Source organism: Anolis carolinensis, chromosome 2 (assembly GCF_035594765.1).
Source record: "Anolis carolinensis isolate JA03-04 chromosome 2, rAnoCar3.1.pri, whole genome shotgun sequence".
Lineage (NCBI taxonomy): Eukaryota > Metazoa > Chordata > Lepidosauria > Squamata > Dactyloidae > Anolis > Anolis carolinensis.
In genome coordinates, this window is record NC_085842.1 from 157,953,085 (window position 1) to 157,965,364 (window position 12,280).

General features: G+C 43.7%; 1 protein-coding gene across 3 annotated transcripts in view; it reads right to left on the bottom strand.

The window, feature by feature from the left end:
* The window catches only part of pan2 (poly(A) specific ribonuclease subunit PAN2), a 42,370-nt gene extending 35,345 nt beyond the window's left edge, over window positions 1–7,025 (bottom strand). For 2 of the 3 annotated variants that reach the window (XM_008103995.3, XM_008103994.3), the window contains exon 1: window positions 6,918–7,025. The gene's annotated coding sequence lies outside the window, so the exon portion shown is untranslated. Of the gene's footprint in view, window positions 1–6,913 lie in introns of all 3 variants that reach the window. The other variant, XM_003216940.4, reaches the window with a different exon arrangement.
* Window positions 7,026–12,280: the final 5,255 nt, after the last annotated feature.

Consider the following 12,280-nt stretch of genomic DNA (forward strand, 5'->3'; position numbering starts at 1 on the left):
GAAGGTAACGGCGCTCCATGCACTCATGCCGGCCACATGACCTTGGAGGTGTCTATGGACAACGCTGGCTCTTTGGCTTAGAAATGGAGATGAGCACTAACCCCCAGAGTCAGACATGACTGGACTTAATGTCAGGGGAAAACCTTTACCTTAAACATGATATTAGTAACCAATGTACACAATGTTAATCTCCTTTCACAGGGGAATGTAAAATCTAAGTCTCACTTTCAATCACAACATCCTGACATATACTCTACTTTCCTTGTGATCTAGCATTTCCAGTGTCCTTCCATTTTTCATATCTTAATCAATTCTCTTAATGCTCTTTAACTAAAAGCAAAATAATATCCAGATCAAATAAGTTAATATAATAGTTTAATTTGCTTTTAATGTTCACTTTTATATGTTTTAACTGCATTTTTAATGTGTTAGCTGCCTTGAAGCAGGATATAAAGTTAATAGTAATAATAATACTCAAATGTAAAGTCCTACTAAATTCAGTGGTACTTACTTTCTGGTAAATGAATGTAGGTAAAGGTAAAAGTTTTCCCCTGACGTTAAGTCTAGGGGAGATGGTGCTCATCTCCATTGCTAAGCTGAAGAGCCGGCACTGTCCATAGACACCTCCAAGGTCATGTGACCAGCATGATTGCATGGAGCACCATTACCTTCCTGCCAGAGCGGTACCTATTGATCTACTCACATTTGCATGTTTTCTAACTGCTAGGTTAGCAGAAGCTGATCCTAACAGCAAGAGCTGTCCCTGCTCCCTGGATTCGAACCATCAACCTTTTGGTCAGCAAGTTCAGCAGCTCAGTGGTTTAACAGGCTGCACCGCTGGGGGCTCCGGTTAATGTAAGATTCCTAAATAGCTTTTCTCAGTTTAAATATTACATGATTTAGTCTAGAATACAAGCTCTTTTGAAATGATGTATTTCCTATTTGTACGAACTTCCTAGATGGAGTAGTCTTTCTTGTTTCAAGGGTTACTTCAGTTGTCACAAAGAGCATGAAAAACTAAATTGTAGAATTCAGGACTAATGAGAAATATGGGATACTCTTGTTGAAAGAGGTGAAAGAAGATGCTGGGCCCAGGTTTGGATACGTTTTGAAAATGTGTGCATACAGTACAGTAGTCAGGTACCATTATGTATCCCTTCAGATAACCAGTGCTGAAAGAAAACTGCCAGAATGCTATGATACCTTTTAATGCATTTTAAGAATCAAGGGCACCTACTCAAGGAAGAAGCTATTGGCTACTATAGGATTGTTCTTTTGGCCTTGATGCATGAACACCGATAGAGGATCAAAAATGGGTGCATGGATTCCACTCCATATACACATTTTCACAAGAAATCCCATTCCTGTGACAGTTTTAAGTGTTTTGCATTAGAGAAAGAAAAATCCCGTAGAGACACAAAAAGGTTTCTTGCACAAAGGGAGACCAACTGGTCATTCAAACTTGATTCTGTATTCCCTCAAGGGTTAAATGATATACTTGATTTCACCTGCTACCTATAGGTTAGCTTGGTATTTTAGGACAAGCAGTAGATTATCTGGTGCTTGCAATTGTAACATTTGAATACAACCATGCACAGCCCAACCACATGTAAGTCTACATTCTCTCACAATATGTTGATATTATGTATATATCATAGGGGGTGCTTTCTGCATGTCTATTTTGGTGTTTTCAAGTTAAATTTGTTTTTCTTTTCTTTTCCTATGTTTACAGTACAGGAGTACTGATGCACTGAGAAATCCCAGACAGGGCCGGCCGGAGATATTTTTTGATGTAAAGCGGGGGTGCTGAAAAGCGCCCCCGCCACCGGCGCCCTGGCCCCGCCCAGCGTGCCCTGGCCCCGCCTCCCACGCTGCGTGGGAGGCGGGGCCAGGGCGAATAGTGAGGGGGCGGGGCCAGAGTTGGCCCCGCCCCCGTGCCCTGGCCCCGCCTCCCACGCAGCGTGGGAGGCGGGGCCAGGGCACGCTGGGCGGGGGGGGCGGGGCCAGAGTTGGCCCCGCCTCCCACGCTACCCCCGCTCGCCCGTCTGGCCTTTTGTAGCAGGCCAGATTTCAGCGGAGGTTCCTCCAGGCCGCAATCGCGGCCTGGAGAAACCTCCGCTGAGTCTGGCCTGCTACAAAAGGCCAGACGGGCGAGCGGGGGTAGCGTGGGAGGCGGGGCCAGCTCTGACGCTGCTCCCCCGCCCAGCGTGCCCTGGCCCCGCCTCCCACGCATCGTGGGAGGCGGGGCCAGGGCACGCTGGGCGGGGGGGGCGGCGTCAGAGCTGGCCCCGCCTCCCACGCAATCGCGGCCTGGAGAAACCTCCGCTGAGTCTGGCCTGCTACAAAAGGCCAGACGGGCGAGCGGGGGTAGCGTGGGAGGCGGGGCCAGCTCTGACGCCGCTCCCCCCCCCCGCCCAGCGTGCCTTGGCCCCGCCTCCCACGCTGCGTGGGAGGCAGGGCCAAGGCACGCTGGGCGGGGGGGGAGCGGCGTCAGAGCTGGCCCCGCCTCCCACGCTACTCCCGCTCGCCCGTCTGGCCTTTTCTAGCAGGCCAGACGGGCCAGGGCGCACTGGGCGGGAGGCGGGGCACCGTCAGGGCGGTGCCCCGCCTCCCGCCCAGCCTGACGGCGCCCCCCCGGGCCTGCGCCCGAGGCGGCGGCGTCAGGTGCCTCATTAGTGGGGCCGGCCCTGATCCCAGAAGAGCCATTTACACACAACAAACTAGAGACTTTCATGTACTTTTCTAAATATACTAAGGAAGAACCATACCTGAAGAAGGAGATACCGAAACAAGGACTATGTACCTAGGATTACCTTGTTGTGTTTACTCTTGAACTACAAGATACCACCGTTATTATCCTTGTTGAACTCTTGAATACCACCTGTATCAGTACAGTGAATATATACGGACTTTAAATCATCTATTATTGACAGAAAAAGGGTTGATATATGTTCTTGTGTGACTTATACCAATATGCATTTGTTATAGTTGATCTTGTTATAAGAGTACCCTGTCAGGACATTGTACAAGCAGGATACCTGTTTTCTTTTCACATTAATAGAATCATAAATACGTATAAGGTAGTGTGAATACTTATATGTGAATTATTTTCTTAAAAACCTCTGTTTCCGTATTACACCACTTGACTTTTCATATCTTGACTCTTTTCAAGCAGCAGTTGTAGGGATAGGTTCTGCTGAAGTATGAATAAATAATTTGTTTACATATTGCAGATGCAAAAGAATGAATTTTGATATGCTAATGGTAGAAGCCATCAGAGAAGCCTGCCTATTTTGTTTCTCCATAGTTTATTGCTCTACATTTATCTCCTTTCCACCAGGAAGTACAGCAGGCTCTCAGTTAACTGGAATTCAAGCAACCGGAAACTACCAAAAAGCAACTATGATATAATTAGCATCATCAAAACCTGGGGGGACGAGTCTTGTGATTGGAATGTAAGAACAGAGAGTTATTACCAATTTCTGAAAATCAGACCAAACAGGGAGGATCATTATATATCAAGGATGTTTACACCTGTGAGGAGGTCCATAAGATAAACTCTGGAAGCCAAGCAAAAAACAACCAACGAAATCCATTAATATTACTATTTTTAAATGTGATAGTAAAGGGAGATTTTAACAACCCTGATATTTGTTGGAAGACAAACTCTGCAAAGAATATCAGGTCTAACACATTCCTCACTTATCTTGCAGACCATGTCAGAGGAGTCTTCTTTTTGAAAAGGGGAATGGTTACTCTTTTGTACTGCAAAGTAAATGCTTGAGGTCATTTGTAGCAGACAATTGGAACACTCATCCTCCCACATACATTGTTGGGTTGTAGCTTTAAATTCCTCACCACTGCCTAGCCATTCTGTTTTAGAGGTGCAAAAAAGAAAAGAAAAAAAAGAAAAGAGGAAGACCCAGCTATCAAGTCTTGGAAACTGCTTCCTACAGTTAGTTTCCAGTAACCACACATCATTTATTTCGTCATTGACAGAAACTATAATGGAAATGTAACCCGCAAAAAAGGAAGAGCAAAATTGCTTTGACCTCCTAAACCTGGAATCCTAAAAATACTACATAAAGAATTTAATACACAGAATACTTGCTACCATATGAACACGTATCAGGGTCTGCCAGACCTTCTATCTATTATATGAACACTAGTCTGAGATTAACTTTGAAGTTAATCTCCTTTTCTTCTTTGATAATGAGATAAAACCCCAATACAATGCCTTCAGCCTATAGGGTATGTTTATCCTGCAGAAGAGAAGGCTGAGGAGACATGAGAGTCATATATAAATGTATGAAAGGATGTCATAAGGAAGAGGGAGCATGCTTGTTTTCTGCCGTCTTAGAGACTAGGACTGTAATGGGTTCTAATGACAGGAAAGGAGATGCCACCTGAACATCAGGAAGAACTTTCTGACCGTGAGAGCTGTTCAACAGTGGAACTCTCTGCCTTAGAGTGTGGTGGAAGCTCCTTCCTTTGAGGAAGCCTTTTAAACAGAGGCTAGATGGCCATCTGTCAGGAGTGCTTTGATTGTACTTTTCCTGCATGGTTCTCTTACCAACTCTTATGATTCTACAACTCATTGCCTACAAAAGTTACAGGGTGAATCAGCACCCTGATCCAGAGAATGCAAATGCTACGCGGGTGAGTCCAAAAGTAATGCCTCCATCATCATAAAAACGTTAGGAATGAACATATAACAGCAGAAGTTGCTACAGATCATTGCCTGAACTATCCTCTGCACAAAACTACCGTTCAACATCGTCACCATCAATTTGTACACATTTGTGCCATCGTTTAACCCAGGCATCAAAACCATTTTGGAAAAATTCAGGGTCTTGATTTGTGACCCATGATTGCAAAGCTGTTGTAATGTCATTGAATCTGAAACCATGTAGGTTGTCTTTCAGAGGTCCAAATAAGTAAGTCAGGAGGGCCAAATCAGGGCAGTAGTATGTGTGGGGCACTGACCAGCCCATTTTTGAAGTCACCTGGGTTGTGAAAAATGATGTGTGGACGTACATTACTGTGATGAAGCTTGATGAAACATATCTTTTAGTGGTCTCTTCTTTCTTATAGCCTCCTTAGGTTTCTTAAGTGTGGTTACATAGGTTTCGCTATTGATTGTGCACTCCCACACACAACCTAGGCGATTGCAAAAATAGGCTGGTGAGTAGTGCTAAAGAGCAGGGTTGGGCAACTGGAAACTTGGGGGATATATTACTCCCCCCCCCCCCAAAAAAAAAGAAAAAGAAAAGAAATATGGAAGGCTTCCCCCATTACTCGTTCCCCTAAAAAGATTTGCCTTCAAATGTTGTAAACATGAACAAAAGTATTTCCTTTTTCCAAAAAGACCCAAAGAGGCAGAATTCTCAAAATATAATAGAAGCACTCCGCACAGCATTTGAGGGCACCTTTTTAAATGGGAAAAATGGCAGGGACCTCTAGACGGGAGGGAAATGCCCTCCACATCCTCTAGACCAGAGAGGATTTTGGGGGTAATGTGTTGTCGAAGGCTTTCGTGGCCAGAATCACTGGACTGCTGTGAGTTTTCCGGACAGTATGGCCATATTCCAGAAGCATTTTTTCCTGACGCTTCGCCCACATCTAAGGCAGGCATCCTCAGAGGTTGTGAGGTTCGTTGGAAAATAAACAAGTGGGGTTTATTTATTTGTGGAAAGTCCAGGGTGAGAGAAAGAACTCTTGTCTGTTTGAGGCAAGTGTGAATGTTTCAGTTGGCCAGCTTGATTAGCACTGAATAGCCCTTCAAGGTCTAGCTGTTTCCTGCCTGGGGGAATCCTTTGTTCGGAGGTGTTAGCTGGCTGTGATTGATTCCTATCTGGAATTCCCGTCTTCTGAGTGTTGTTCTTTATTTACTGTCACAATTTTAGAATTTTTTAATACTGGTAGCCAGGAAACGGTATAGGTTTTCCCCTGACATTAAGTCTAGTCATGTCCGAATGTGGGGGTTGATACTCATCTCCATTTCTAAGCTGAAGAGCCAGCATTGTTCGTAGACACTTCCAATGTCATGTGGTCTGCATGGCTGCATGGAGCACTGTTACCTTCCCGCCGGAGCGGTACCTATTGATCTATTCACATTTGCATGTTTTCAAACTGCTAGGTTGGGAAAAGCTGGGGCTAACAGTGGGAGCTCACCCCGCTCCCCGGATTCAAACTGCCGACCTTTTGGTCAGCAAGTGCAACAGCTCAGCTGTTTAACCCGTTGGACCATCGGCGGCTCCTGTCTGGTAACCAGTATTAAACCATAAAAATGAACAAAATCTGGTTACCAGTATTAAAGAACTCTAAAATCAGGTCAGTAAATAAAGAAAACAGAGAAATTCCAGACAGGAAACAATCAGCACCAGCTAACACATCCCAAGAAAGGATTCCCTCAGGCAGGAAGCAGCCAGGCCTTGAAAACTAAAGGCTATTCAATGCTAATCAAGATGGCCAATTGCAGCATTCACACTTGCCACAGGCAGACAAGTTTTTTCTCCCACCCTGGACATTCCAGATATATAAACCCCACTTGCCTAGTTTCCAACAGACCTCACAATCTGTGAGGGTGCCTGCCATAGAGGCAGGCGAAACGTCAGGAGAGAATGCTTCTGGAATATGGCCACACAGTCCAAAGAACGCACAGCAAGCCATTTTGGGGGCTTTAAACGCGGATCCCACAAAGGCCTGCCTCTGACCCCGACAAGTGAGGAGGAAGTGAGGTGGCGGGCAACATCCCCGGAACCAGTGGCTCCATCCATAACACTGGCGGTAGTTTGAGGCCAAAACAGCCCACACGTTCTGGCTCCCAACAACGCCCATGAAAAACAACTCTGCTCCCGCCCCCCTCTCAACTATCCGCAGGCCATTGTCGGGAAGGCGAGAGAGGGGTTACCCACAATCCTTTGCTCTTCCGGGTTCCCAGCCGCCACCGCCGCTATGGCAACCACAGTCCTCCTCGTTCCATCTCTCTCTCCTTCAGCGCAACTCAGCAACAAGGAGAGGGGCGTTGATTCCGACCAATCCCTGAGCGTCGTATGGGAAAAGCATCCAATCAGAGCTGACCTTTCTTTTTTACGCGAAGGGCGCTACATGATTAACGGAAGGACGGGATTCTGAAAGGGACAAAAAGCTTGGCGGGTGTTGCTTTGTTTAAAAATGCTTCTGCGGTGGAAAGGGGAAGGGAAGTTCGCATGACTTGTTTACAAGTCACGAAGAAAGACGACGCCCTAGTTTTGCACGGTGGCCAATCAGCGAGTGTCCTTTTCGCGCCGCGGGCCCGTCTTATTTCTTCATGGCTTCTCCCAAAACGCGTACTTTTCCGTCGCCGTGAATCAGCGCAGCCGCCTGCAGGAACACGCGGCGAATTTCCTTTTGCGTAACGGGGCCAGAAGCTGCCTGAAATTCCCACAATCCAGCGTCCTTGGAAAAGCTCTCCTATTTGCGTTGAGCGTTTGTGTTTTTTGTTGTTCGTTTGTGAGAGAAACGGCTTTAAAAGGCCAAGCCAAGATGTGAAATTCATGCTGCTTGACGGCCCTTTTCCTTAATCCCTCCTTATTGTCCAACATTTTCGCTTATCCAACATTCTGCCAGCCCATTTATGTTGGATAAGTGAGACTCTGCAGTAGTTTGAAGAGTGAATTTGATTAGATAAATAATCTTAGCCTTAGAAATCAATTGAAGAAACTGTCAGAAGAGAAGGGTTGCCACAAACACCACCAAATGGCAGCAATGTGGTGGAGGCTCCTTTGGAGGCTTTTAAATAGAGGCCGGATGGCCATCTGTCGAGGGTGCTTTGAATGTGATTTTCCTGCTTCTTGGCAGGGGATCGGACTGGATGGCTCATGAGGTCTCTTCCAACTCTAGGATCCTGTGATTCTAGGATTCAATAAATAACCCAGCACTTCCTTAGATATGCAAAAGAGAATCAATTGAAGCTCTGGGAATGTCAAGCCAAGGAACTCACACAGGTGAAAAGACAATAAACCCTAAAATCAAGTCTTAGATGTAAGACAGTTCAAACAAAAATAGTTTTTGATGAATTGGACCAAATGAGTACCTCAAAGGAAGAGAAAAGGATATATTAAATTACTTTAATCGGGAAATTGTTAAGCTGATTTGATAAACAACTAATCAAAGGCACCATAGGAGTTTTGTTCCTGCAAAACTATAAGAATCTCATATGAAACCTCATTCGGAATGGTGCTTTCAGAGCGATCACCCACAGCTTTGTTTTAAAGCAGTGGTTCTCTACCTATGGTAGCTCCCAGAAATCCTAACAGCTGGTAAACTGGCTGGGATTTCTAGGAGTTGTGGGCTAAAACACCCAGGGATCTACAGGTTGAGAACAACTGTTTTAAAATAAATCTGTATTTCATCTCACCCCTGAGCCTCATTGGGAAACTGGCTTCGGAGATTAAAAGGGGCAACACAACCTAGCCTTTTTGCAATGGTCAGGAATCCCAGGAGTTGGAGGCCCAAACTGCTGGAGGGCCGCAAATGGAGAAGGCCTGATGCTGGTGGACCCATGGTCAGGAACTTTTCCTGTATGGATGTATATTCAAGTCACCTGTTGATCTATTGCTACCCCATGAATTTTTTAGGGTTTCCTTAGGCAAGGAGTGTGCAGAGATGATTTTGCCTTGGCACACATCCCTAATCCCCTTTTAAAATCCATCTAATTTAATTAAAATTACCACACAGGGTGACACTAAATGCCATAAAGGTACAGACAGTCCCAAAGTTACGAACAAGATACGTTCTGTAGGTTTGTTCTTAAGTTGAATTTGTAAGTGAGAACAGACATATTTTAAGTGTATAGCGTAGGGAAGGACTAACACCCCTGTGGGGTGCTTTGCTGTCTGTGCCCCTGTTCAGAAGATTTCACCTCACTTTCTGCCCCTGTGATAATTAGATTTTGAAAAATTTGGCTTGTTGTGGAAACAAGGATTGGTGAAAAAGCCACCTTTTCCCCACAGTAATAGCTCTTTTCAGGAATGAGTTTTGCTTCCGAGGGGTAGATTTCTCTTAATTTCTGTCGTCTCACCTCCGTTCTTATCTATGAGTCATTTGTAAGTTGGATGTTTTCAACTCGGGGACTGCCTGTATATGTTGTATGAAGCAGTGGTTTGAGCCATGGATTACAGCTGTGGAAACCAGAGTTTGATTCCCTTCTCAGTCAATAGAGACCTTTCAGATGATCTTGGGAAAATTACATACTCTCAGTCCCAGAAAACTGCCAAGTCGGAAATGACTTGAAGGCATAGAACAACAATGAAATCATACTTTCCAGATTCTATCATACAATGTTTTAATCGGTTGTCCTTTACCTTCTCTCATAGTTCTAGAAACAGTTATCTTTATCACCTTCTCTATATGTAGCATGAAGAAAGTTCCCAATGGAAATGAAAAAAAAATCAAGCTTTTACACTTGTGTATTTATATTATTGTTGGTTGCTTTGAGCCTTTTCTTAAGAAAGAAAAATATAATAATAATAATTTTTATCCTGCCTTATCTCCCCAGGGGGGCTCGAGATGGTTTACAACAAAAAATTGGCAAACATTCAATGCCAGAATACAAAAAGCAGAATATAAAAAATAATAAATGAAATAAATGTAAAGTTTTCAAAGCATGAGACATCAAAGAAGTTAAGGAATTCAAGGGCACATTTTGCTATATTTTTGTGGCTCTTCCCAGGCCACTTTAGGCTCAGGAGAGACTTTTTTAATAATGAAAAGTGAATGGGAGTAAATCCCTGTTCATGTCTTTTTTAAAAAAACAAGGCCTTTACTGGATCTAAATTGGCCCAAGGATCCCAAAACATAGTGAAAATTCCCTTCACACCCCCATAATATATTTTGGAATAAAGAAAATGGGTTTTTTTTTTTACAACCCTGGTGGGGCCCAAGAACTACTCTTTGTCCATTTCTGCCCCTGAAAAAAACCCTTGACAGAAAGTTAGGGATCTGTCCAAAGAAGACTGACCACAAACTGAGAAGAAAATAGAATGTAGTAGCCAGGGACAGTAGGATGAAGAGATATTTACATTTATTTTCATATAAGCACAAGTGTGCAAACAGTGTCTTGCAGGCAACAGTTAATCAAGGTCTGTTGAAGTAGCAGATGTCTTGATGGAATTACCGTAAGAGTGATTTCTAGTTTGTCATATCCCTTACACTTGTTTGTGTGATGATGCAGTCCCGTAGGAATTTTCTACCTATAGTCGTGCTTTACTTAGGCCAGCCTTTTGTTACGTTACTGAGTAGTATTTTCCACATCCCAGTTGATCACAAATATGGAAAAATAGAAGTTAACATTCAGAGATACAACTTAGTAAACAATGATTACTAACCCTTTTGCCCACATATATCTGAAATTACTAAGACAGTTGTTTGTGGTTTAGAGAAAAAAAAACAAGTGGAGGAAAATCCAAACTTTGTTCTCATTTTGTCCTTTAAAGTGAACTAGAGAGGGGTTTCTTTCTAAATATGAGACCACCTATATCTACCAATAAGATCATTTACTGTACACAATGTCTGCTTTTCCACGTGTCTGTGTGTATGTAAATATATACACACATGTACATACATACATTTTTACTTAATTGCAGTATTTTACTGCACTTGATTCTAGGTAAGTAAGTGGACCAAAATATTTTAATTTGGAGTGCTTCTTCAAGGTCTCTGCCATTGCACTTCTCTGTACTCCATTTTTTCTTCTCCCACTCTTTTCAGCTGTCAGTATTTTATATGAAAATACTAGACTCGGGCACCTTCTACACTACCATATAATCTAGTTCAAAGCAGATGGACTGGAAAATCCAGAAAATTAGAATCATCGGAGGTAAATTTCAGGAAAAATGGTCATGATCAAAAACAAAGATGGCAAGGACCTAACAGAAGCTGAAAAGATCAAGAGAAGGTGGCAAGACTATACAGAAGATCTGTATAGAAAGATAATATTGAGGATAGCTTTGACAGTGGGGTGAGTGAATTAGAACCAGACATCCTCAGGAGTGAGGCTGAATGGGCCTTAAGAAGCATTGCTAATAACAAAGCTGCAGGAGACAACGGGATCCCAGCTGAACTGTTTATTATCTCGAAAGTGATGCTGTCAAGGTGATGCATCCCATATGCCAGGAAATATACAAAACACAAGAATGGACATCAAATTGGAAAAAATCAATTTATATCCCCATACTAAAAGATGGGAAATGCTAATGAATGCTCAAACTTTTGTACAGTGGCACTTATTTCACATGCCAGTAAGGCAATGTTAAAGATCCTACAAGGTTGACTCAAGTAATATATGGAGCAAGAGTTGCCAGATGTACAAACTGTTTAGAAAAGGCAGAGGAATGAGAGACCAAATTGCCAATATCCGCTGGATAATGGAGGAAGCCAGAGAGTTTCAGAAAAAAACATCTATTTCTGCTTTATTGGCTATTCTAAAGCCTTTGACTGTGTGGATCATAATAAATTGTGGCAAGTTCTTGGTGGTATGGAGATACTAAGTCACCTTGTCTGTCTCCTGAGGAATCTGTATAACAACCAAGTAGCAACAGTAAGAACAGATCACGGAATAATAGACTGATTCAAGATTGGGAAAGGAGTACAGCAGGGCTGTATACTCTCACCCTACCTATTCAACTTGTATGCAGAACACATCATGCGATATGCGGGCCTGATGAATCCAAGGCTGGAGTTAAAATTGCTGGAAGAAACATCAACAACCTTAGATATGCAGATGATACCTGATGGCTGAAAGCGAGGAATTGCTGAGGAGCCTTATAAACCAAGGTGAAAGAAGAAAGTGCAAAAGCTGTGTCGCAGTTAAACATCAAGAAAACCAAGATTATGGCAACCAGACTGATTGATAACTGGCAAACAGAGAGAAAAAAACATGTATTTCTAGGTGCAAAGATTACTGCAGTATAGATCCAGCCTTAGTGGGTGATCTATGGAAGGAACTGAACAGAATGTGTGTCCCTGTTGGGTCTGCAGGATCTTTCAATGGATTTCAATACCTTTGAAATTAAGACAGTACATTTGAGCTTCCAATAGAAAGACATTCCTCACCCAGGATGCTACAGGTGAGAAGGGCCTTCCCACGTCCATACACAATGCATTAATCCTACTAGTAGGACACAGAGAAAGGTCCTTCCAGCAGGGCCGGCCGGAGATATTTTTTGATGTAAAGCGGGGGTGCTGAAAAGCGCCCCCGCCACCGGCGCCCTGGCCCCGCCCAGCGTGCCCTGGCCCC